General features: G+C 51.2%; 1 pseudogene; it reads left to right on the forward strand.

Moving 5' to 3' along the window:
* The window catches only part of LOC147118492 (uncharacterized), a 123,902-nt pseudogene extending 107,871 nt beyond the window's left edge, over window positions 1-16,031 (forward strand).
* Window positions 16,032-25,869: the final 9,838 nt, after the last annotated feature.

Below are 25,869 nucleotides of genomic sequence, written 5' to 3' on the forward strand. Positions count from 1 at the left end.
CTTGGAGACGGTGCAACGAAGGTTCACTAGATTGATCCCTGGGATGAGAGGGCTGTCCTGTGATGAGAGATTGTGTAGAATGGGCCTATACTCTCTGGAGTTTAGAAGAATGAGAGGTGATCTCATTAAAACATACAAGATTCTGAGGGGGATTGACAGGGTAGATGCTGAGAGGCTATTTCCCCTGGCTGGAGAGCCTAGAACTAGGGGGGCGGATTCTCAGGATAAGAGGTTCGGCCTTTTAAGACGGAGATCAGGACCTACACCATATGGACTGCAGCGGTTCAAGAAGGTGGCTCACCACCATCTTCTCAAGGGCAATTAGGGATGGGCACTAAATGCAGGCCTAGCCAGCGACACCCACATCCCATCAATGAATAAAATTTTTTTTTAAAAATTTCTTCACTCAGAGGGTTGTGAATCTTTGGAATTCTCTGCCCCAAAGTGCTGTGGATGGTCAGTCATTGAGTATATTCAAGGCTGAGATGGTTCGATATTTGGACTCCAGAGGAATCAAGGGATATGGAGATAGGGCAGGAAAGTGGAGATGAGGTAGAAGATCAGCCATAATCTTATTGAATGGTGGAGCAGGCTGGAGGGGCCGTATGGCCCACTCCTGCTCCTGATTCTTATGTTCTTATGTAAAATAGAAATCAGAGGTTTGGAGTTAAGGGTAGTTTGTTGCCATCTTTCCATCCATTCTGCTACCTGGTCCTTGACTCCACACGGCCTGACCTTTGACTCCACACGACCTGATCGTGGTCATCTTGTAGACCGTACATATTACAGACACAGTGCCCCAGTGGTGGAGGGGGTGGATATCGAGTCCTGTGGCAGGGGCTCTGATGGATTTCTCCATCCCGTGTGTTTTGAGGCATCGCTAGTTGCATTTTTCACCTCTTTACACCTTTAAAAAAAAATCTTTTTGCCAGTTTATTAAAGCCATTAAAAACTTCCCAGATAAGTCACACAAAAAAATGAGGCCTTGTATGTTTCCGTCAGAATGACAGGCCTGAACTCGAGTTAGAAATCACAGTTAGAAAACATCCAGCAATTAAACCAGACTGAGCAGGGCCCGAGGTGTGAGTTAGTAATGGAAAAGTGGAGGCCAGCGTCCTTTGCACCAGGGCTGAGGACCCGGCACTAAGGTTTCTGTACAATTGATTTATTAATTTTGTTTAATGCCCAATATTGCAGGGCAGTGTCCCAGGCCCAACCATCTTCAGCTACTTCATCAATGATCTTCCCTCCATCATAAGGTCAGAAGTGGGGTTGTTTGCTGATGACTGCACAGTGTTCAGTTCCATTCACAACTCCTCAGATAATGAAGCAGTCCATGCCCGCATGCAGCAAGACCTGGATGACATTCAGGCTTGGGCTGATAAGTGGCAGGTAACATTCGCGCCACACAAGTGCCAGGCAATGACTATCTCCAACAAGCGAGAGTCTAACCACTGCCCCTTGACATTCAATGGCATTACCATCGCCAAGTCCCCCACCATCAACATCCTGGGGGTCACCATTGACCAGAAACTTAACTGGACCAGCCACATAAATACTGTGGCTATAAGAGCAGGTCAGAGGCTGGGTATTCTGTGACGAGTGTCTCACCTCCTGACTTCCCAAAGCCTTTCCACCATCTACAAGGCACAAGTCAGGAGTGTGATGGAATACTCTCCACTTGCCTGGATGAGTGCAGCTCTAACAACACTCAAGAAGCTCGACACCATCCAGGACAAAGCAGCCCGCTTGATTGGCACCCCATCCAGCACCTTAAACATTCACTCCCTCCACCACCGGCGTACTGTAGCTGCAGTGTGTACCATCTACAAGATGCACTGCAGCAACTCACCAAGGCTTCTTCGGCAGCACCTTCCAAACCAGCGACCTCTACCACCTGATGGACAAGGGCAGCAGGCGCATGGGAACACCACCAGCTCCAGGTTCCCCTCCAAGTCACACACCATCCTGAGTTGGAAGTATATTGCTGATCCTTCATTGTCGCTGGGTCAAAATCCTGGAACTCCCTCCCTAACAGCACTGTGGGAGTACCACCACCACACGGACAGCAGCGGTTCAAGAAGGCGGCTCACCACCAGCAACTCCAGGGCAATTAGGGATGGGTAATAAATGCTGGCCTTGCCAGTGACGCCCACATCCCAGGAACGAATCTAAAAATAAAATCTCCACCTGACCGGCAGCTCCTCTTGCTGTCTGACACAGACAGGGTTTCCCAATGGAGGGCTCTCTACGCGGGGGTCCTTCCCTGCAATATTGGGGATTTGGGGTGGAGACTGTTGCAAGGAGCTGTCATGTGCAACAGTTTTTAAGTTCCTTTCCGGACTCCAAGGTCAGATGTGGTTTTTGCAGCCTAGAGGAGTCCATGGGCTGTGTATATATTCAGTGTGAGAGGTTGTAGCCCCTGTATAGTTACCTGAAGGGGCTGCTCCTCAACTCTTGGTTACACTTTAGCCCCACACTTCTAATCTTTGCCCGCCCGGTGTGGGGGGGGTGGGTAAGTCGGAGGATCTTCTCCTGGACCTGCTCTTAGGCCTGGCGAAAACAGCAATTTGTAGGCCCAGGATGGGTGGGGTCCATGGGGGGGTCACTCTGGCTGCCTGCCTCTCTCCCGTGGTCTTGTCCCTGCCCGGGTGGCCCTGGAGAGGGAGCAGGCGGTGTCCACCGGTTCACTTGATACCTTCCTCGACCGGTGGGCACCTCAGGTTAAAGGGGCGATAATCGATCCTCACAATCACATTATGATGTAATTATTATTTGTGAGTGTCGCTGTGTTGTACACAGTTATTATTCATAGAATAGATTCATAGAAACTTACAGCACAGAAAGAGGCCCTTCGGCCCATCGTGCCTGTGCCGGCTCTTTGAAAGAGTCGTCGTGTTTAGTCCCACATCCTCACTTTTTGTCCGTAACCCTGTCAGTTGCTCCAGTTCCCGTCCAACTCTGCTTTACAATTATTAACGGAATCAGCTTCAACCATCTTTTCAGGTCGAGCGTTCCCGATCCCCACAACTCTCTGAGTGGAAACATTTCTCCTCATCTCTCCTCTAGATCTTCTGACAATATTTTTGAATCTTTGACCTCTAGTTATTGACCCACTCACCAGAGGGAATGTTTCTTTCCCTATTTATTCCATCAAAACCTCTCACCATCTTAAAACCTCCAGTAAGTCACCACTGAACCTTCTCTGTTCCGAGGACGGCAGTCCGAACTTTTCCAACCTCTCCTTATAACTGAAGTCCCTCATCCCGGGTAACATCCTGGTAAACCTCCTCTGGGCCCTTTCTAAGGCCTTTACACCTTTCCTCAAGTGTGGGGCCCAGAATTGTCCACAACACTCCAGCTGAGGCCTAACCTGTGATTTATGAAGTTCCAGCATCATCTCTTTGTTTTTATATTCTATTCCTCTGTTTATAAACCCAAGTAACCGGTTATTCGTTGTTTAATATCTGTGGGGCACTGGGGCACTTGCCTGAATGGGTTTTGCTCCCATCTGGTGTCACTGGGGCAACTTAGAGTCACCCCGACAGGTGGTGAGAAATGGCCCAATCTCAATCGGACGACAAATAAATTCATTTTCTCTTCACCAATTCAGGGTTTCAATTCTTTACCCAGAATTCGTGACGCGGTAGAATGGGCCCCATCAATGACAACCCGATCCTTGTGCACCGGCTCATCACTGGACTGTGCTCTGAGCATGTGCAGTGCGAGTGGTGGAGACGGACTGAGGCGTGTGTCCTCCTTGGAGGGGAACCAGGTAAAGAGGGTGAGTGTCCTCCTTGGAGGGAAACCAGGTAAAGAGGGTGAGTGTCCTCCTTGGAGAGGAACCAGGTAAAGAGGGCGAGTGTCCTCCTTGGAGGGGAACCAGGTAAAGAGGGCGAGTGTCCTCCTTGGAGGGGAACCAGGTAAAGAGGGTGAGTGTCCTCCTTGGAGAGGAACCAGGTAAAGAGGGCGAGTGTCCTCCTTGGAGGGGAACCAGGTAAAGAGGGCGAGTGTCCTCCTTGGAGAGGAACCAGGTAAAGAGGGCGTGTGTCCTCCTTGGAGGGGAACCAGGCAAAGAGGGCGAGTGTCCTCCTTGGAGGGGAACCAGGTAAAGAGGGCGAGCGTCCTCCTTGGAGGGGAACCAGGTAAAGAGGGCGAGTGTCCTCCTTGGAGGGGAACCAGGTAAAGAGGGCGAGTGTCCTCCTTGGAGGGGAACCAGACAAAGAGGGCGAGTGTCCTCCTTGGAGGGGAACCAGACAAAGAGGGCGAGTGTCCTCCTTGGAGGGGAACCAGGTAAAGAGGGCGAGTGTCCTCCTTGGAGGGGAACCAGGTAAAGAGGGCGAGTGTCCTCCTTGGAGGGGAACCAGGTAAAGAGGGCGAGTGTCCTCCTTGGAGGGGAACCAGGTAAAGAGGGTGAGTGTCCTCCTTGGAGGGGAACCAGGTAAAGCGGGCGAGTGTCCTCCTTGGAGGGGAACCAGGTAAAGAGGGCGAGTGTCCTCCTTGGAGGGGAACCAATCAAAGAGGGCAAGTGTCCTCCTTGGAGGGGAACCAGGTAAAGAGGGCGAGTGTCCTCCTTGGAGGGGAACCAGACAAAGAGGGCGAGTGTCCTCCTTGGAGGGGAACCAGACAAAGAGGGCGAGTGTCCTCCTTGGAGGGGAACCAGGTAAAGAGGGCGAGTGTCCTCCTTGGAGGGGAACCAGGTAAAGAGGGCGAGTGTCCTCCTTGGAGGGGAACCAGGTAAAGAGGGCGAGTGTCCTCCTTGGAGGGGAACCAGGTAAAGAGGGCGAGTGTCCTCCTTGGAGGGGAACCAGGTAAAGCGGGCGAGTGTCCTCCTTGGAGGGGAACCAGGTAAAGAGGGCGAGTGTCCTCCTTGGAGGGGAACCAGACAAAGAGGGCGAGTGTCCTCCTTGGAGGGGAACCTACCCTCAAAAAAGTGAAATATCTTGGAGGAGGGACTAAGAGGAGGAAGAGCGGTGTGCCACAGAGCTGGAGTATCTACTTAACGGAGTGGCTTGCTAAACAGAGTGTTAAGGGGAATTTGGTGAGAATGGGAATTGGATGCTGAGGGGGAAGGAGGTGCTCAGTAATTTAAACCAAGGAGCAAGTGGTGGAGATGGACTGAGGCATGTGTCCTCCTTGGGATTATTTAAATAATCGCACCGGAGGACACAAAAAAATGTGACATCATAATTAACACACAGCAGAGCAAATTAACCTGAGTATAATCGGTAAGAATATCGATATCCCTTTGTGTTTAGTCTCTTTAGTGGTTAGTGTTAAGCTTGACTTAGTAAGGATTTATTAGTGCAAGTAAGTGTACTCTTTTTCATGCACACTTAAACAAATAAACTAAATAATAAAACTTTAAAATGAAACTTAAATTAAAATGTGGTTGTCGGGGGTGATGATGCACTCCAGTCCCCGCGATGCCCACCAGTCGCGGAAGGCCTCGAGCATGCCAGCGGACACCGCGTGCTCCATCTCCAGGGCCACCCGGGCGTGAATGTGGCCGTGGTGCAAGTAAGTGTAAGTCAAAGGAAACGATGTAAATGATTAAATTATAACTACTTTTAAAGATGCTCATAACTGACAAATAGCTAAGTAATTAATCACAGTTCAAGAAATAAACTACAGATAACAAAAAATAAATTAATTCATTCATTAACAAAGCCCAGGCAGTGTGTGGGGATTGTAGTATGTGGGAGTTTGTGAACAACGAGACTGTCCCAGGCTGCCACATCTGCAGCAAATGTCTCTGCCTCATGACATTCCAGCTCACAGTCAGTGACCTGGAGTCCGAGCTAGAGACACTCCGACATATAAGGGAGGAGCAGGAATTACTGGATAATTTACTCGAGTACAGTCACACACCAGAAGAAAGCACAGGTGCAGGAAGGGGAGAGTGTGACTGTCAGTCAGCCGGGTAAGGGGAATGTAGGAGAAGTAGTGAAGGAAGTCCAGCAGACACTGCTCCTGTCCAACAGGTACAAAGTACTCGATACCTGTGAGGATCAGGAGAAAGACTGGGAAGGACAGCTAGAATGCTGCCCAAGGCACCATGGAACAGGAGGCTGTCCAAGGGGTGGAGGAGCAGAGTGGAAACATTGTAGTATAGGGGATTCTATAATTAGAAGAATAGATAGTCTTTACAGTTAGGATCGAGAGTCCTGAAGGGTGTGTTGCCTTTCTGTTCTCAGGATAAGGGACATCTCAAAATGGCTGGAAATGAATCTGGACACCAAATCCAGGGACCACTTACACTGTGACACCAAATCCAGGGACCACTTACATTGTGACACCAAATCCAGGGACCACTTTCACTGAGACTATAAATGGAAATCAGAGAGCCTCAGTATGGAGAATGGTCATGGTGGTGAAACCTGCTCTAGTGAGGGTGAAAGGCGGGTAATGGATGAAGATATGACGGTGGAATCAGATGGTGACAGGTTATTTTCAGAAGCCCTTTTCAGGCAGGCTGATGATTGGATGTAACCAGCCCAACACCTGGATCCGCCTGTTCCTGTCCCCAAATCCCAAAGTCTAATGTCCCTGATGTCTTTTTCTGTGAGAACTGTAGAGATGTGAAAGAAGGGAAAAAAATCAGGCTCAGGCCAGAAAGAAGGTTCCTTGAATGAACAATTCATGAGGCTGTTTCTGTGACTCGTCTGTGTGAGGTTAAAAAACATGAAATGAAAAAAGATGCGTCCAGTGACACCTGTGTTGTTAATAGTTTCTAACCCTAATCACTAAATCCTAAGCCTAACCTCCAATTGACTACCCCCAACCATGAACCCCAATCCTAACCAATAACCACTAGCCGCAAACACTGACCCCAATCTTAACCAATAACCACTAGCCCTTAACCACTAACCCTAAGCCTACACCCTAACCCCAGCCCCTAACAAAGGATCATTGACAGGGATCAATGGAGCAGAAAGACCTCATAATGGAAGTATTTGAAACAATTATCTCGATTAAAGAAATAGTGCAAGGTATGTTAGTAACAAGAGATTAAATCAACGAGACCATCAAGCTCAGAACTTACTATTACAAAGATCAGAACCTTTCAAAGGTTATCACGTGCAGTACGTGTGGAGGAGTTTTACTAACTCGAATCCACAAAGGGTAATACAGATACAGATACAGATAATAACACATTTCAAAACTTATGCAAGATAGTTCTATAAAGCTATGGTTCAAAGGAATTGCAGCTGAGTGTACTCTTTTGTGCTAACAAATAAACTGTAACTTAACTTAAAACATTAAAGGAAACTTCATAATTAAATTAACATTTCATTACCTGTGGTGATGATGCACTCCAGTCCCTGCGGTGTGCAGATGAGTGTAAGTGAGACACTACAGTTCAGTCTATGACACCCACAAGCTTGGGGTTTGATGTGGTAGAAGGTGAATTAGATGAAAACGGAAATAATCTAGAGTAAGAAAAGAACCAACAATTAAACATTCGGTAACAGAACATCAATTGTTCTTCTCTTATCATGGAGATATCAAATATTTGACACAGTGTGTTTGAAACAAAGCTGATTTATTCACTATTTATACAGAATATTAATCTCCAGCGCAGGTACAGGGGTTATTAAGATCAGAAGAAACAAACCATAACTGCTGGAATGAACATGGTTCAGTCCTCAATGCAATCACAGTAAATCATGTTCTGGTCACTAATATGGTCTTTCAATAGGGGCTTTTACCCAGCATTCCCCGTGGTGGGGAATGTACCGCACCCAGACTGCAGGAGCCCAGCGCGCAGGCGCAGTAGGGGAGGGTATATTGAGCATGCACAGTGCGTTACTGGAGACGGACAGACGAAGAGGGACAAGAACCGGGAACGCGCTTCCGCACCGGGAAAGAATTGGCTGCGCAGAGGAGCAATGAACTGGGAGGTGGGTGCGGATGCTTCATAAACAACTGGGATAGTCTGCAAGCCCCGAATAATAACCTGAAGATCCCGTGTTTGCAGCTGCGGGGATTTTTTTCGCGAGCCAGCCCAGGTTTACTGCCGCTAGCATTGTAAAGGAGTGCGGAAAGTTCCGTACGATGCTATTTTGATTCAGTGTGTAACCGAATGCATGCGCGGCCATCTTAGTACAGGAACTTGGAGTGGGCGAGGCTTCGGTGTCTGCTTCCAACTGGGTCCCAGTGCCCGGGAGAGACAATCAATGTCTCAGTTATTCTATCCTCACTCTCCACACAGGGCATTTCTCACCGTCGCTCCTGAAGGTGCTGGTAAGTGGCAAGCTTAGAGTTTACATGCCATAGAATTGTAAGAGAAGAGCCCCAGAAGGTTGTAGGTTCAAAACCCACTCCAGAGACTTGAGCACAAAAATCTAGGCTGACACTCCAGTGCAGTGCTGAGGGAGTGCTGCACTGTCAGTGGTACCGTTTTTCGGATGACATAAAAGATCCCAGGACAATATTTTGAAGAAAAGCAGCGGAGTTATCCCCGGTGTCCTGGCCAATATTTATCCTCCAATCAACATCATTAAAAAAAATAGATGATCGCGTCATTATCACATTGCTGATTGTGGGAGCTTGCTGTGTGCAAACTGGCTGCCCCCTGTACTACACTGAACAGTGACTACACTTCAAAAAGTACTTCATTGGCTGTAAAGTGCTTTGGACGTGCAGTGGTCGTGAAAGGCGCTATTGAAATGTAAGTCTTTTGTTCTATCAGAGCTGCGCCCCCCCGCCCCCGCCACCCCATACGGTCCCAGGGCTGGACTCCCCCCTCCTTCCCCCCCAGCCCTTGTACAGTCCCGGGACTGGACTCTCCCCCCTATACAGTCCCGGGGCTGGACTCTCCCTCCTGTACAGTCCCGGGGTTGGACTCTCCCCCCTGTACAGTCCCGAGGCTGGACTCTCCCCCCTGTACAGTCCCGGGGCTGGACTCTCCCCCCTGTACAGTCCCGGGGCTGGACTCTCCCCCTGTACAGTCCCGGGGCTGGACTCTCCCCCTGTACAGTCCCGGGGCTGGACTCTCCCCCTGTACAGTCCTGGGGCTGGACTCTCCCCCCCTGTACAGTCCCGGGGCTGGACTCTCCCGCTGTACAGTCCCGGGGCTGGACTCTCTCCCCCTGTACAGTCCCGGGGCTGGACTCTCCCCTGTACAGTCCCGGGGCTGGACTCTCCCCCATGTACAGTCCCGGGGTTGGACTCTCCCCCATGTACAGTCCCGGGGCTGGACTCTCCCCCATGTACAGTCCCGGGGCTGGACTCTCCCCCATGTACAGTCCCGGGGCTGGACTCTCCCCCCTGTACAGTCCCGGGGCTGGACTCTCCCCCTGTACAGTCCCGGGGCTGGACTCTCTCCCCTGTACAGTCCCGGGGCTGGACTCTCTCCCCTGTACAGTCCCAGGGCTGGACTCTCCCCCTGTACAGTCCCGGGGCTGGACTCTCCCCCTGTACAGTCCCGGGGCTGGACTCTCCCCCTGTACAGTCCCGGGGCTGGACTCTCCCCCCCTGTACAGTCCCGGGGCTGGACTCTCCCCCTGTACAGTCCCGGGGCTGGACTCTCCCCCCTGTACAGTCCCGGGGCTGGACTCTCCCCCATGTACAGTCCCGGGGCTGGACTCTCCCCCTGTACAGTCCCGGGGCTGGACTCTCTCCCCTGTACAGTCCCAGGGCTGGACTCTCCCCCTGTACAGTCCCGGGGCTGGACTCTCCCCCTGTACAGTCCCGGGGCTGGACTCTCCCCCTGTACAGTCCCAGAGCTGAACTCTCCCCCATGTACAGTCCCGGGGCTGGACACTCCCCAGTACAGTCCCGGTGCTGGACTCTCCCCCGTACAGTCCCGGGGCTGGACTCTCCCCCATGTACAGTCCCGGGGCTGGACTCTCCCCCTGTACAGTCCCGGGGCTGGACTCTCCCCCATGTACAGTCCCGGGGCTGGACTCTCCCCCTGTACAGTCCCGGGGCTGGACTCTCTCCCTTCTAACAGGACTAGACAGACTAGATGCAGGAAGGATGTTCCTGATGGTCGGGGAGTCCAGAACCAGGGGTCACGGTCTAAGGATAAGGGGTAAGCCATTTAGGACAGAGATGAGGAGGAATTCTCTACCACAGAAGGCAGTAGAGGCCAATTCATTAAATATATTCAAGAAGGAGTTGGATACATTTCTTAAGGCTAAAGGGATCAAGGGATATGGAGAGAAGGCAGGAACAGGGTACTGAATTTGGATGATCAGCCATGATCTCATTGAATGGCGGAGCAGGCTCAAGGGGCCGAATGGCCTACGCCTGCTCCTATCATCTATGTTTTTATGTAGGGTCCTGGGGCTGGACTTCCCCCCCCCCCCCCACCCCGTACAGTCCCGGGGCTGGACTCCCCCCAGCCCCCCCATACAGTCCCAGGGCTGGACTCCCCCCAGCCCCCCCCGTACAGTCCCGGGGCTGGACTCCCCCCAGCCCCCCCGTACAGTCCCGGGGCTGGACTCCCCTGCCCCCCCCCCGGGAGAGGCCAAGAATGTGAGTTGGGAAATACAATGAGAGAAACATGATTCAATTTCTAAACTAAACTATTTCAAATCGAATCAATCGTTGCGAATGATATATTCCTTTTGTGCCATGTGGGAACAATTGATGTCTGGGCTGTGCAGGAGTGTTTGTGCCCAGTTACACGGCGTGTCCCCGACTCTCCACTCCATGTGTGTTTGTGCCCAGTTACACAGCGTGTCCCTGACTCTCCACTCCATGTGTGTTTGTGCCCAGTTACACAGCGTGTCCCTGACTCTCCACTCCATGTGTGTTTGTGCCCAGTTACACGGCGTGTCCCTGACTCTCCGCTCCATGTGTGTTTGTGCCCAGTTACACGGCGTGTCCCTGACTCTCCGCTCCATGTGTGTTTGTGCCCAGTTACACAGCGTGTCCCTGACTCTCCACTCCATGTGTGTTTGTGCCCAGTTACACAGCGTGTCCCTGACTCTCCACTCCATGTGTGTTTTCTTTCAGCTCACTGTATCATTTACACATCCAACTGACTGGATTAACCTCCCCCTACTAAACCCCATCACACAAATAGCAGCATTTGGTGTTTACTTCTGCTAAACCTTAATAAAACACTGGCTAGACCTCAGCTGGAGTATTGTGTTCAATTCTGGGCACCACACTTTAGGAAGAATGTCAAAGCCTTGGAGAGGGTGCAGAAGAGATTTACTGGAATGGTCCCAGGGATGACGGACTTCAGTTATGTGGAGAGACTGGAGAAGCTGGGGTTGTTCTCCTTGGAGCAGAAAAGGTTAAGAGGAGATTTGATAGAGGTGTTCAGAATCATGAACAGTTTTGATAGATTAAATAAGGAGAAAGTGTTTCCAGTGGCAGACGGGTTGGTAACCAGAGGAGGCAGAATTAAGATGATTGGCAAAAGAACCAGAGGCGACAAGTGGAATCATTTTTTAATGTAGTGAGTTGTTGTGATCTGGAATGCACTGCCTGAAAGTGTGGTGGAGGCAGAGTCAATAGTAACTTTCAAAAGGGAATTGGATAAATACTTGAAGGGAAAACTATACAGAGCTGTGGGTAAAGGGCAGGGAGTGAGACTCATTGGACAGCTCCACCAAAGAACCGACACAGGCACCATGGGCCAAATGGCCTCCTCCTCTGCTGTACCATTCGATGATTATGGCGGATGCTCCTACCCAGAGTGCCCCGCGTGGGTGAATACGGCCTATTTCCTTCAGCAGGGGCGCAGCGCGCAGGCGCGGGAAAGGCTGGTCCCTGGAGACCGCCTTCCTGCGCGGAGCATGCGTGGCACGGCTCCAGGACACTGAGCGGGGGCGAGCGCGGCCTGAGCAACACCGAGTGCGCGTCTCAGGCCCCGAATCAGAGTGGCCGGGCCCGGTGGACGTGCGGCCAGGGCCCCGGCCCCAGGAAACCCAGGGTGCAGCGCCTCCCCCAGACAGGAGAAACCACAACTGGATCGACACAGCAGAGCCGCCAATCCAGAGCCGGCTTGTATAAGGGCGGGCGCTGGATGCAGAAGTCGGTCCCTGGCCGCCTGTGTAGGTCTTTTTGTTGCTTCAGTTTAAGCTGGAGTGGAGATGGAGGAGAAGCTGCTGGGTTTAACCCCCAGTACTTCTGAGCCCAGGAGGACCCAACAATTTCCAATGTGAGACTGTCAAGGGAGGTGGATTCTAGGGGAGATTAGGTTGTTAAACAGACACTGTCCCTACAATGTGAAAGAGTATTGTTTTAGGAACAAGTATTTCTGTAGAGGCTTTTAGTCCAGTTTACATAGGCAAATTTTTTATTCATTCTTGGGATGTGGGTGTCACTCACAAGAGCAGCATATGATGCCCATCCCGAGTTGCCGTTGAGAAGGTGACGGTGAGCCTTCTTCTTGAACCGCTGCAGTCCGTGTGGTGAAGGTGCTCCCACAGCGCTGTCAGGATGGTGTGTGACTTGGAGGGGAACTTGGAGATGATGTTGCTCCCCTACACCTGCTGCCTTTGTCCTTCTAGGTGGTGGAGGTTGCGGGTTTTGGAGGTTTTGTCAAAGTTCTGGTCGAGTTGCAGATGTATAAAGTTCCTTTCGTTCGACCCCTCCCCCTCCCAATCCCACCTCTCTCTCTCTCCTCCCATAGAGGTCAGAGTCTTGTGTAGGCCCAGACCAGGTGGCGGATTCCCTACCCTGAAGGTGGGCATGTGTGCTGTGAGGAGGATGCAGAGAAACTCCAGTATAATTTGGACAGGTTGGGTGATTGGGCAAATTCAGTATAATGTGGAAAAATGCGAGGTTATCCACTTTGGTGTCAAAAACAGGAAGACAGATTATTATCTAGATTGGGAAAAGGGGAAGTGCAACGAGACCTGGGTGTCCTTGTGCACCAGTCGCTGAAGGTAAGTATGCAGGTGCAGCAGGCGGTTAAGAAGGCAAATGGTATGTTGGCCTTCATAGCGAGAGGGTTCAAGTACAAGAACAAGGATGTCTTGCTGCAGTTGTACAGGGCCTTGGTGAGACCGCACCTTGAGTATTGTGTGCAGTTTTGGTCACCTTATGGGATGTTCTTGCCATGGAGGGAGTGCAGCGAAGATTCACCAGACTGATACCTGGGATGGCAGGAATGACGTATGAGGAGAGATTGGGTCGATTAGGCTAATATTCGCTAGAGTTTAGAAGAATGAGAGGGGATCTCATTGAAACTTATAAAATTCTAACGGGACTAGACGGACTAGATGCAGGAAGGATGTTCCCGCTGGCGGGGGAGTCCAGAACCAGGGGTCACAGTCTCAAGATAAGGGGTAAGCCATTTAGGGCAGAGATGAGGAGGAATTTCTTCACCCAGAGAGTGGTGAACCTGTGGAATTCTCTACCACAGAAGGCAGTTGAGGCCAACTTATTAAATATATTCAAGAAAGAGTTGGATATATTTCTTAAGGCTAAAGGGATCAAGGGGTATGGAGAGAAGGCAGGAACAGGGCACTGAATTTGGATGATCAGCCATGATCGCATGGAATGGTGGAGCAGGCTCGAGGGGCCGAATGGCCTACTCCTGCTCCTATCTTCTATGTTTCTATGACATTAGTGAACCAGTTGGGTTTTTACGATAATCCGGCAGCTTTCATGGTCACTTGTTTCTGCTGCCGGCCCCCACAAGTGACCAGATTCATTGAGCTCAATTTCACAGCCTGCCTTTGTTTCTTTGTGGGTTCTCTCTCACGCTCCCTTTTCCCTGTTTTAAATTCATTTTACAGGGTATTAGAAGAGGAGGATTAGCAGACGGGAAACTCAAACGAAACATCACGTCAAGATCTGACGAAGCCACTCGATTCATCGGATCTCAATATCATCGGCCTTTGAACGCAGAAGCAAAGAGCACCGTTTACAGTGGGGAGAAACCGTACATGTGTTCTGTGTGTGGACGAGGCTTCAGCCAATCCTGTGGCCTGTCGAGTCACACCGGGGAGAAACGGAGTAAATGTGGGGATTGTGAGAAGGGATTCAAATATCCATTTGAGCTGGAAACTCAACGGTGCAATCAGACCGGGTAAAGGCTGTTCACCTGCTCTGTGTGTGGCAAGAGATGCACTTATTTCTCTGCCCTGCTGATATATCAGTGGGTTCACACTAACGAGAGAGAGTTTAAATGCATCAAGTGGGAGAAGAGCTTTAAACGCCCTGAGACACTGAGAGAGCACCAGCACATTCACAGCGCTTACACGTTGTTCAGCTGCTCTCACTGTGGGAAGAGGTTCAGGGCATCATCGCACGAGTTCACACCAGTGAGATACCGTTCACCTGCTCCGTGTGTGGGAAGGGATTCACTCGTTCATCCACCCTGCTGACACACCAGTGAGTTCACACGGGGGAGAGGGCATTCACCTGCTCCATGTGTGGGAAGGGATTCACTCGTTCATCCACCCTGCTGAGACACCAGCGAGTTCACACTGGAGAGAGATCGTTCACCTGCTCCGAGTGTGGGAAGGGATTCACTCGTTCATCCACCCTGCTGACACATCAACTTGTTCATACTGGGGAGAGGCCGTTCACCTGCTCTGTGTGTGGGAAGGGATTCACTCAGTCATCCCACCTGCTGACACACCAACTTGTTCACACTGATAAGAGACCTTTTCAATGTTCTGATTGTGAGAAGAGATTTAAAAGCAGAAATGATCTGCTGAGACACCAGCGAGTTCACACTGGGGAGAGGCCGTTCACCTGCTCCGAGTGTGGGAAAGGATTTATTAATTCATCCAATCTGCTGAAGCACGGTCGAGTTCACACCAACGAGAGACCTTTTAAATGCCCGGACTGTGGGAAGTGCTATAAAAGTTCCGCGGACCTGACATGCCATCAAACTGTTCACACTGACGAGAGGCCGTTCAGGTGCTCTCACTGCGGGACTGGGTTCAGGCGATCATTTGACCTCACTGTACACCAGCGCATTCACACTGGGGAGAGGCCTTTCACCTGCTTCGTGTGTGGGAAGGGATTCGCTCAGTCATCGAGCCTCACTGGACACCAACTTATTCACACCAATAAGAGACCTTTTAAATGTTCTGACTGTGAGAAGAGCTTTAAAAGCACAAATGATCTGCTGACACACCAGCGAGTTCACACTGGGGAGAGGCCGTTCACCTGCTCTGTGTGTGGGAAGCGATTCACTCGTTCATCCCACCTGCTGAGACACCAGCAAGTTCACACTGCGGAGAGGCCTTTTACATGTTATGACTGTGAGGAGGGATTTAAAAGCAAAAAGGATCTGCTGAGACACCAGCAAGTTCACACTGGGGAGAGGCCGTTCACCTGCTCCGTGTGTGGGAAGGGATTCACTCGGTCATCCAACCTGCTGAGACACCAGCGAGTTCACACTGGGGAGAGGGCGTTCACCTGCTCCGTGTGTGGGAAGGGATTCACTCGGTCATCCCAACTGCTGAGACATCAGCGAGTTCACAAGTGACTGCAGGGGTTGGATTCTGCTGTTATTGCTGCTGTTAATCACATCCAGGACAGAACCATGTTCATTCTGACAGTTGGGGTTTGTTTCTGCTGATGTTAATAACCCTATAACTGGGCTGGAGTTTAATACAGGAATCCCTCCCCAACTGCGGGGGATATGCTCCTGAAAACCCCCGTGGTTGGTAAAACTGCAGTTGGCCAATATAAGACCCATGGGGAAAAATGGGGTTAGGGGGAACGCGGCCGCATTAACACTCGTCAGAGCCTGTGTAAGTTGCTTATTCTTTTAATAAACACAAATAAAATACACAATAACCTAACAAAAACAATAAATGTTCAAATAACACAATAAAAAAGATCTTAAAGAATTCTGCGATGACTCTTTTTTCTGAATATCTTTCTGGACCTGCTTGTATGGTCTCATTAAATCCTCCAAACCGCACTTGAATTTTAAACTACGCTCCAAGAATGGGTCAATCTCCAGAAAGAGGTCCCAGAGATTATTGGCAAGGAGCATTGCCTTGCTAAGGTTGGCACTTGTCATCTTCGACTTCTTCACCATATCCTCGTCTTCACCCTCTGCCTCACTAGAATGCTGCACCAGCTCATCAAGGTCCTCCTCCATCAACTCCTCGCCGTGCAACTCAAGGAGCTCCTCGATGTCATCAGGCTGTATGTCGGCCAGCCCCTCGCCTCCCAAACATCACTCAACCTTCACAATGCGCTGAACTTCAGCGTCAACTGTAGGGGAACCTCGGAAGTCATTCACTGCCTCCTTCCAAAGTTTACCCCAGCAGGCGTTGATTGTCGTCCTCTTCAGTTCATCCATCGATCCTTTTATGTTGGTGATGCAGTCAGCGATGGTGTGATCCTTCCAACAAGTTTTCACCATCAGTGTTGCGTCGTCCTCCATAGCCTCCATCATGCGGTCAAAGCTGCGTCGTATGTAGTATGCCTTGAAGGTGGCTATCACACCTTGGTCCATGGGTTGAAGGAGTGAAGTTGTGTTGGGGGGCAGGAAGATGACTTCGATATTAGGGTGGGCGAATCGGAGTGCCGGCGGGTGGCCGGGGGCAGTGTTGAGGATGAGTAGGACCTTGAAAGCCAGATTTTCTTTCGCAAGGTACCGCTCCACGTCATGCACAAAACAGTTATGGAACCAGTCCATGAAGACTGCAGCAGTAACCCACGCCTTGCGGTTAGAACGCCAAAAGACAGGGAGATAGTTTTTGTTTTTGCCCTTCAGAGCGCAGGGATTCAGAGAGTGGTAGAGCAGCATCGGCCTCAATAAACAGTCTCCCACGGTGTTAGCACAAAGGAGAAGGGTCACCCTATCCTCAGACAACTTGAATCCTGAAGCATACTTCTCAGCTTTCGCGATGAAAGTTCGGGAAGGCATCCGCTTCCAGAAGAGCCCAGTCTCATCCGCATTAAATACCTGCTCCGGCAGGTATCCCTTCTCGGCGATCAACTTCTTCAGCTCCTCCGGGAACTTGGCAGCGGCCTCGTGATCAGCTGAGGCCGATTCCCCCAGAACCTTGAGGTTAGTCAAGGCGAACCCCTTCTTAAAATTTTCCAACCAGCCCTTACTTGAAACTTTGTCATCTACACTTTCCCCGGCAGCCACAGTAAGATGCTTGTAGATACTAAGGGCCTTCTTACGTACCCATGCAGAATGAACATTCGCTTGTTTCTGGCTCTGGTCGTCCACCCAGATATTAAGAGCCTTCTCCATTTTTTCAAGCTTATGGTCCCGTGGCATAAACGACACATTAGCACTTTTCGCAGAGCCACCCGCAATACTAGCCCTTATCGACACCTCACTTTTCACAGAGCCACCCACAACACTAGCCCTTATCGACACCTCACTTTTCACAGAGCCGCCCACAACACTAGCCCTTATCGACACCTCACTTTTCACAGAGCCGCCCACAACACTAGCCCTTATCGACACCTCACTTTTCACAGAGCCACCCACAACACTAGCCCTTATCGACACCTCACTTTTCACAGAGCCGCCCACAATACTAGCCCTTATCGACACCTCATTTTCACAGAGCCGCCCACAACACTAGCCCTTATCGACACCTCATTTTCACAGAGCCGCCCACAACACTAGCCCTTATCGACACTTCACTTTTCACAGAGCCGCCCGCAACACTAGCCCTTATCAACACCTCACTTTTCACAGAGCCGCCCGCAACACTAGCCCTTATCGACACCTCATTTTCACAGAGCCGCCCACAACACTAGCCCTTATCGACACTTCATTTTCACAGAGCCGCCCACAACACTAGCGCTTATCGACACTTCACTTTTCACAGAGCCGCCCGCAACACTAGCCCTTATCGACACCTCATTTTCACAGAGCCGCCCACAACACTAGCCCTTATCAACACCTCACTTTTCACAGAGCCGCCCGCAACACTAGCCCTTATCGACACTTCATTTTCACAGAGCCGCCCACAACACTAGCCCTTATCGACACCTCACTTTTCACACCACCCACAACACTAGCCCTTATCGACACCTCATTTTCACAGAGCCACCCACAACACTGGCCCTTATCGACACCTCACTTTTCACAGAGCCGCCCACAATACTAGCCCTTATCGACACTTCACTTTTCACAGAGCCGCCCGCAACACTGGCCCTTATCGACACCTCACTTTTCACAGAGCCGCCCACAATACTAGCCCTTATCGACACCTCACTTTTCACAGAGCCGCCCACAACACTAGCCCTTATCGACACCTCACTTTTCACAGAGCCACCCACAACACTAGCCCTTATCAACACCTCACTTTTCACAGAGCCACCCACAACACTGGCCCTTATCGACACCTCACTTTTCACAGAGCCACCCACAACACTGGCCCTTATCGACACCTCACTTTTCACAGGGCCACCCGCAACACTAGCCCTTATCAACACCTCACTTTTCACAGAGCCGCCCGCAACACTAGCCCTTATCAACACCTCACTTTTCACAGAGCCGCCCGCAACACTAGCCCTTATCAACACCTCACTTTTCACAGGGCCACCCACAACACCAGCCCTTATCGACACTTCACTTTTCACAGAGCCACCCACAACACTGGCCCTTATCGACACTTCACTTTTCACAGAGCCGCCCACAACACTGGCCCTTATCGACACTTCACTTTTCACAGAGCCGCCCACAACACTAGCCCTTATCAACACCTCACTTTTCACAGAGCCACCCACAACACTGGCCCTTATTGACACCTCACTTTTCAGAGCCGCCCACAACACTAGCCCTTATCAACACCTCACTTTTCACAGAGCCACCCACAACACTGGCCCTTATCGACACTTCACTTTTCACAGAGCCGCCCACAACACTAGCCCTTATCAACACCTCACTTTTCACAGAGCCACCCACAACACTGGCCCTTATTGACACCTCACTTTTCAGAGCCGCCCACAACACTAGCCCTTATCAACACCTCACTTTTCACAGAGCCACCCACAACACTGGCCCTTATCGACACTTCACTTTTCACAGAGCCGCCCACAACACTAGCCCTTATCGACACCTCACTTTTCACAGAGCCACCCACAACACTGGCCCTTATCGACACCTCACTTTTCACAGAGCCGCCCACAATACTAGCCCTTATCGACACTTCACTTTTCACAGAGCCGCCCGCAACACTAGCCCTTATCAACACCTCACTTTTCACAGAGCCGCCCACAACACTAGCCCTTATCGACACCTCACTTTTCACAGAGCCACCCACAACACTAGCCCTTATCGACACCTCACTTTTCAGACCCGCCCACAACACTAGCCCTTATCGACACTTCACTTTTCACAGAGCCGCCCGCAGCACTAGCCCTTATCGACACCTCACTTTTCAGACCCGCCCACAACACTAGCCCTTATCGACAGCTCACTTTTCACAGAGCCGCCCACACTAGCCCTTATCGACAGCTCACTTTTCACAGAGCCGCCTACAACACTAGCCCTTATCGACATCTCACTTTTCACAGAGCCACCCACAACACTAGCCCTTATCGACATCTCACTTTTCACAGAGCCACCCACAACACTAGCCCTTATCGACAGCTCACTTTTCACAGAGCCGCCCGCAACACTAGCCCTTATCGACACCTCACTTTTCACAGAGCCACCCACAACACTAGCCCTTATCGACACCTCACTTTTCACAGAGCCGCCCGCAACACTAGCCCTTATCGACATCTCACTTTTCACAGAGCCACCCACAACACTAGCCCTTATCGACACCTCACTTTTCACAGAGCCGCCCACAACACTAGCCCTTATTGACACCTCACTTTTCACAGAGCCGCCCGCAACACTAGCCCTTATTGACACCTCACTTTTCACAGAGCCGCCCGCAACACTAGCCCTTATCGACACCTCACTTTTCACAGAGCCGCCCGCAACACTAGCCCTTATCGACACCTCACTTTTCACAGAGCCGCCCGCAACACTAGCCCTTATCGACACCTCACTTTTCACAGAGCCGCCCGCAACACTAGCCCTTATCGACACCTCACTTTTCACAGAGCCACCCACAACACTAGCCCTTATCGACACCTCACTTTTCACAGAGCCACCCACAACACTAGCCCTTATCAACACCTCACTTTTCACAGAGCCACCCACAACACTAGCCCTTATCGACACCTCACTTTTCACAGAGCCACCCACAACACTAGCCCTTATCGACACCTCACTTTTCACAGAGCCACCCACAACACTAGCCCTTATCGACACCTCACTTTTCACAGAGCCACCCACAACACTAGCCCTTATCAACATCTCACTTTTCACAGAGCCGCCTACAACACTAGCCCTTATCGACACCTCACTTTTCACAGAGCCGCCCGCAACACTAGCCCTTATCGACACCTCACTTTTCACAGAGCCGCCCGCAACACTAGCCCTTATCAACACCTCACTTTTCACAGGGCTACCCACAACACTAGCCCTTATCGACACCTCACTTTTCCAGAGCCCCCCACAAAACTAGCCCTTATCAACACCTCACTTTTCACAGAGCCCCCCGCAACACTAGCCCTTATCGACACCTCACTTTTCAGAGCCGCCCACAACACTAGCCCTTATCGACACTTCACTTTTCACAGAGCCGCCCACAACACTAGCCCTTATCGACACCTCCCTTTTCAGAGCCGCCCACAACACTAGCCCTTATCGACACCTCACTTTTCAGAGCCGCCCGCAACACTAGCGCTTATCGACACCTTACTTTTCACAGAGCCACCCACAACACTAGCCCTTATCGACACCTCCCTTTTCAGAGCCGCCCACAACACTAGCCCTTATCGACACCTCACTTTTCAGAGCCGCCCACAACACTGGCCCTTATCAACACCTCACTTTTCACAGAGCCGCCCACAACACTAGCCCTTATCGACACCTCACTTTTCACAGAGCCGCCCGCAACACTAGCCCTTATCAACACCTCACTTTTCACAGAGCCACCCACAACACTAGCCCTTATCGACACCTCACTTTTCACAGAGCCGCCCACAACACTAGCCCTTATCGACACCTCCCTTTTCAGAGCCGCCCACAACACTAGCCCTTATCGACACCTCACTTTTCAGAGCCGCCCGCAACACTAGCGCTTATCGACACCTTACTTTTCACAGTGCCGCCCACAACACTGGCCCTTATCGACACCTCACTTTTCACAGAGCCACCCACAACACTAGCCCTTATCGACACCTCCCTTTTCAGAGCCGCCCACAACACTAGCCCTTATCGACACCTCACTTTTCAGAGCCGCCCGCAACACTAGCGCTTATCGACACCTTACTTTTCACAGTGCCGCCCACAACACTGGCCCTTATCAACACCTCACTTTTCACAGAGCCGCCCACAACACTAGCCCTTATCGACACCTCACTTTTCACAGAGCCGCCCGCAACACTAGCGCTTATCGACACCTCACTTTTCACACCACCCACAACACTAGCCCTTATCGACACCTCACTTTTCACAGAACCACGCACAATACTAGCCCTTATCGACACCTCAATTTTCACAGAGCCACCCACAACACTAGCCCTTATCGACAGCTCACTTTTCACAGAGCCGCCCACAACACTAGCCCTTATTGACACTTCACTTTTCACAGAGCCAATCGCAACACTATCCCTTATCGACACCTCACTTTTCGCAGAGCCGCCTGCAACACTAGCCCTTATTGACACCTCACTTTTCGCAGAACCGCCCGCAACACTAGCCCTTATCGACACCTCACTTTTCAGAGCCGCCCACAACACTAGCCCTTATCGACACTTCACTTTTCACAGAGCCGCCCACAACACTAGCCCTTTTCGACACTTCACTTTTCATAGAGCCACCCACAACACTAGCCCTTATCAACACCTCACTTTTCACAGAGCCGCCCGCAACACTAGCCCTTATCAACACCTCCCTTTTCAGAGCCGCCCACAACACTAGCCCTTATCGACACCTCACTTTTCAGAGCCGCCCGCAACACTAGCGCTTATCGACACCTTACTTTTCACAGTGCCGCCCACAACACTGGCCCTTATCAACACCTCACTTTTCACAGAGCCGCCCACAACACTAGCCCTTATCGACACCTCACTTTTCACAGAGCCGCCCGCAACACTAGCGCTTATCGACACCTCACTTTTCACACCACGCACAATACTAGCCCTTATCGACACCTCAATTTTCACAGAGCCACCCGCAACACTAGCCCTTATCGACATCTCACTTTTCACAGAGCCAATCGCAACACTAGCCCTTATCGACACCTCACTTTTCGCAGAGCCAATCGCAACACTAGCCCTTATCGACACTTCACTTTTCACAGAGCCAATCGCAACACTAGCCCTTATCGACACCTCACTTTTCGCAGAGCCGCCCGCAACACTATCCCTTATCGACACCTCACTTTTCACACCACCCACAACACTAGCCCTTATCGACACCTCACTTTTCACAGAACCACGCACAATACTAGCCCTTATCGACACCTCAATTTTCACAGAGCCACCCGCTACACTAGCCCTTATCGACACTTCACTTTTCACAGAGCCGCCTGCAACACTATCCCTTATCGACACCTCACTTTTCGCAGAGCCGCCTGCAACACTATCCCTTATCGACACCTCACTTTTCGCAGAGCCGCCCGCAATACTAGCCCTTATCGACACCTCACTTTTCGCAGAGCCACCAACAACACCAGTCCTTATCGACACTTCACTTTTCACAGAGCCGCCCACAACACTAGCCCTTATCGACACCTCACTTTTCACAGAGCCACCAACAACACCAGCCCTTATCGACACTTCACTTTTCACAGAGCCACCCACAACACTAGCCCTTATCAACACCTCACTTTTCACAGAGCCACCCACAACACTAGCCCTTATCGACACCTCACTTTTCACAGAGCCACCCACAAAACTAGCCCTTATCGACACCTCACTTTTCACAGAGCCGCCCACAACACTAGCCCTTATCGACACCTCACTTTTCACAGAGCCGCCTACAACACTAGCCCTTATCAACACCTCACTTTTCACAGAGCCGCCCACAACACTAGCCCTTATCGACACCTCACTTTTCACAGAGCCGCCCGCAACACTAGCCCTTATTGACACCTCACTTTTCAGAGCCGCCCGCAGCACTAGCGCTTATCGACACCTCACTTTTCACAGAGCCGCCCACAACACTAGCGCTTATCGACACCTCACTTTTCACAGAGCCGCCCGCAACACTAGCCCTTATTGACACCTCACTTTTCAGAGCCGCCCGCAGCACTAGCGCTTATCGACACCTCACTTTTCACAGAGCCGCCCGCAGCACTAGCGCTTATCGACACCTCACTTTTCACAGAGCCGCCCGCAGCACTAGCGCTTATCGACACCTCACTTTTCACAGAGCCGCCCACAACACTAGCCCTTATCGACACCTCCCTTTTCAGAGCCGCCCACAACACTAGCCCTTATCGACACCTCACTTTTCAGAGCCGCCCGCAGCACTAGCGCTTATCGACACCTCACTTTTCACAGAGCCGCCCACAACACTAGCGCTTATCGACACCTCACTTTTCACAGAGCCGCCCACAACACTAGCCCTTATCGACACCTCACTTTTCACAGAGCCGCCCACAACACTAGCCCTTATCGACACCTCACTTTTCACAGAGCCACCCATAACACTAGCCCTTATCAACACCTCACTTTTCACAGAGCCGCCCACAACACTAGCCCTTATCGACACCTCACTTTTCACAGAGCCACCCATAACACTAGCCCTTATCAACACCTCACTTTTCACAGAGCCGCCCACAACACTAGCCCTTATCGACACTTCACTTTTCACAGAGCCACCCACAACACTAGCCCTTATCGACACCTCACTTTTCACAGAGCCGCCCACAACACTAGCGCTTATCGACACCTCACTTTTCACAGAGCCACCCACAACACTAGCCCTTATCGACACCTCACTTTTCACAGAGCCACCCACAACACTAGCCCTTATCGACACCTCACTTTTCACAGAGCCGCCCACAACACTAGCGCTTATCGACACCTCACTTTTCACAGAGCCGCCCACAACACTAGCCCTTATCGACACCTCACTTTTCACAGAGCCGCCCGCAACACTAGCGCTTATCGACACCTCACTTTTCACAGAGCCACGCACAATACTAGCCCTTATCGACACCTCAATTTTCACAGAGCCACCCATAACACCAGCCCTTATCGACACCTCAATTTTCACAGAGCCACCAACAACACCAGCCCTTATCTACACCTCACTTTTCACAGAGCCACCCACAACATTAGCCCTTATCTACACCTCACTTTTCACAGAGCCACCCACAACATTAGCCCTTATCGACACCTCACTTTTCACAGAGCCACGCACAATACTAGCCCTTATCGACACCTCAATTTTCACAGAGCCACCCATAACACCAGCCCTTATCGACACCTCACTTTTCACAGAGCCGCCCACAACACTAGCCCTTATCGACACTTCACTTTTCACAGAGCCACCCGCAACACTAGCCCTTATCGACACCTCACTTTTCGAAGAGCCACCCACAACACTAGCCCTTATCGACACTTCACTTTTCACAGAGCCAATCGCAACACTAGCCCTTAACGACACCTCACTATTCGCAGAGCCGCCCGCAACACTAGCCCTTATCGACACCTCACTTTTCACAGAGCCGCCCGCAACACTAGCCCTTATCAAAATCTCACTTTTCACAGAGCCGCCCACAACACTGGCCCTTATCAAAATCTCACTTTTCACAGAACCGCCCACAACACTAGCCCTTATCGACACCTCACTTTTCACAGAGCCACCCACAACACTAGCCCTTATTGACACCTCACTTTTCACAGAGCCGCCCGCAACACTAGCCCTTATCAACACCTCACTTTTCACAGAGCCACCCACAACACTAGCCCTTATCGACACCTCACTTTTCACAGAGCCGCCCGCAACACTAGCCCTTATCGACACCTCACTTTTCACAGAGCCACCCACAACACTAGCCCTTATCGACACCTCACTTTTCACAGAGCCGCCCGCAACACTAGCCCTTATCGACACCTCACTTTTCACAGAGCCACCCACAACACTAGCCCTTATTGACACCTCACTTTTCACAGAGCCACCCACAACACTAGCCCTTATCGACACCTCACTTTTCACAGAGCCGCCCACAACACTAGCCCTTATCGACACCTCACTTTTCACAGAGCCGCCCACAACACTAGTCCTTATCGACACCTCACTTTTCACAGAGCCGCCCGCAACACTAGCCCTTATCGACACCTCACTTTTCACAGAGCCACCCACAACACTAGCCCTTATTGACACCTCACTTTTCACAGAGCCACCCACAACACTAGCCCTTATCGACACCTCAGTTTTCACAGAGCCGCCCACAACACTAGCCCTTATCGACACCTCAGTTTTCACAGAGCCGCCCACAACACTAGCCCTTATTGACACCTCACTTTTCACAGAGCCACCCACAACACTAGTCCTTATCGACACCTCCCTTTTCAGAGCCGCCCACAACACTAGCCCTTATCGACACCTCACTTTTCCAGAGCCCCCCACAAAACTAGCCCTTATCAACACCTCACTTTTCACAGAGCCCCCCGCAACACTAGCCCTTATCGACACCTCACTTTTCAGAGCCGCCCACAACACTAGCCCTTATCAACACCTCACTTTTCACAGAGCCGCCCACAACACTAGCCCTTATCGACACTTCACTTTTCACAGAGCCGCCCACAACACTAGCCCTTATCGACACCTCACTTTTCACAGAGCCACCCACAACACTAGCCCTTATCGACACCTCCCTTTTCAGAGCCGCCCACAACACTAGCCCTTATCGACACCTCACTTTTCAGAGCCGCCCA

Source organism: Somniosus microcephalus, chromosome 4 (assembly GCF_052327205.1).
Source record: "Somniosus microcephalus isolate GS21.2 chromosome 4, FLI_Smic_1.0, whole genome shotgun sequence".
Classification (NCBI taxonomy): Eukaryota; Metazoa; Chordata; class Chondrichthyes; order Squaliformes; family Somniosidae; genus Somniosus; species Somniosus microcephalus.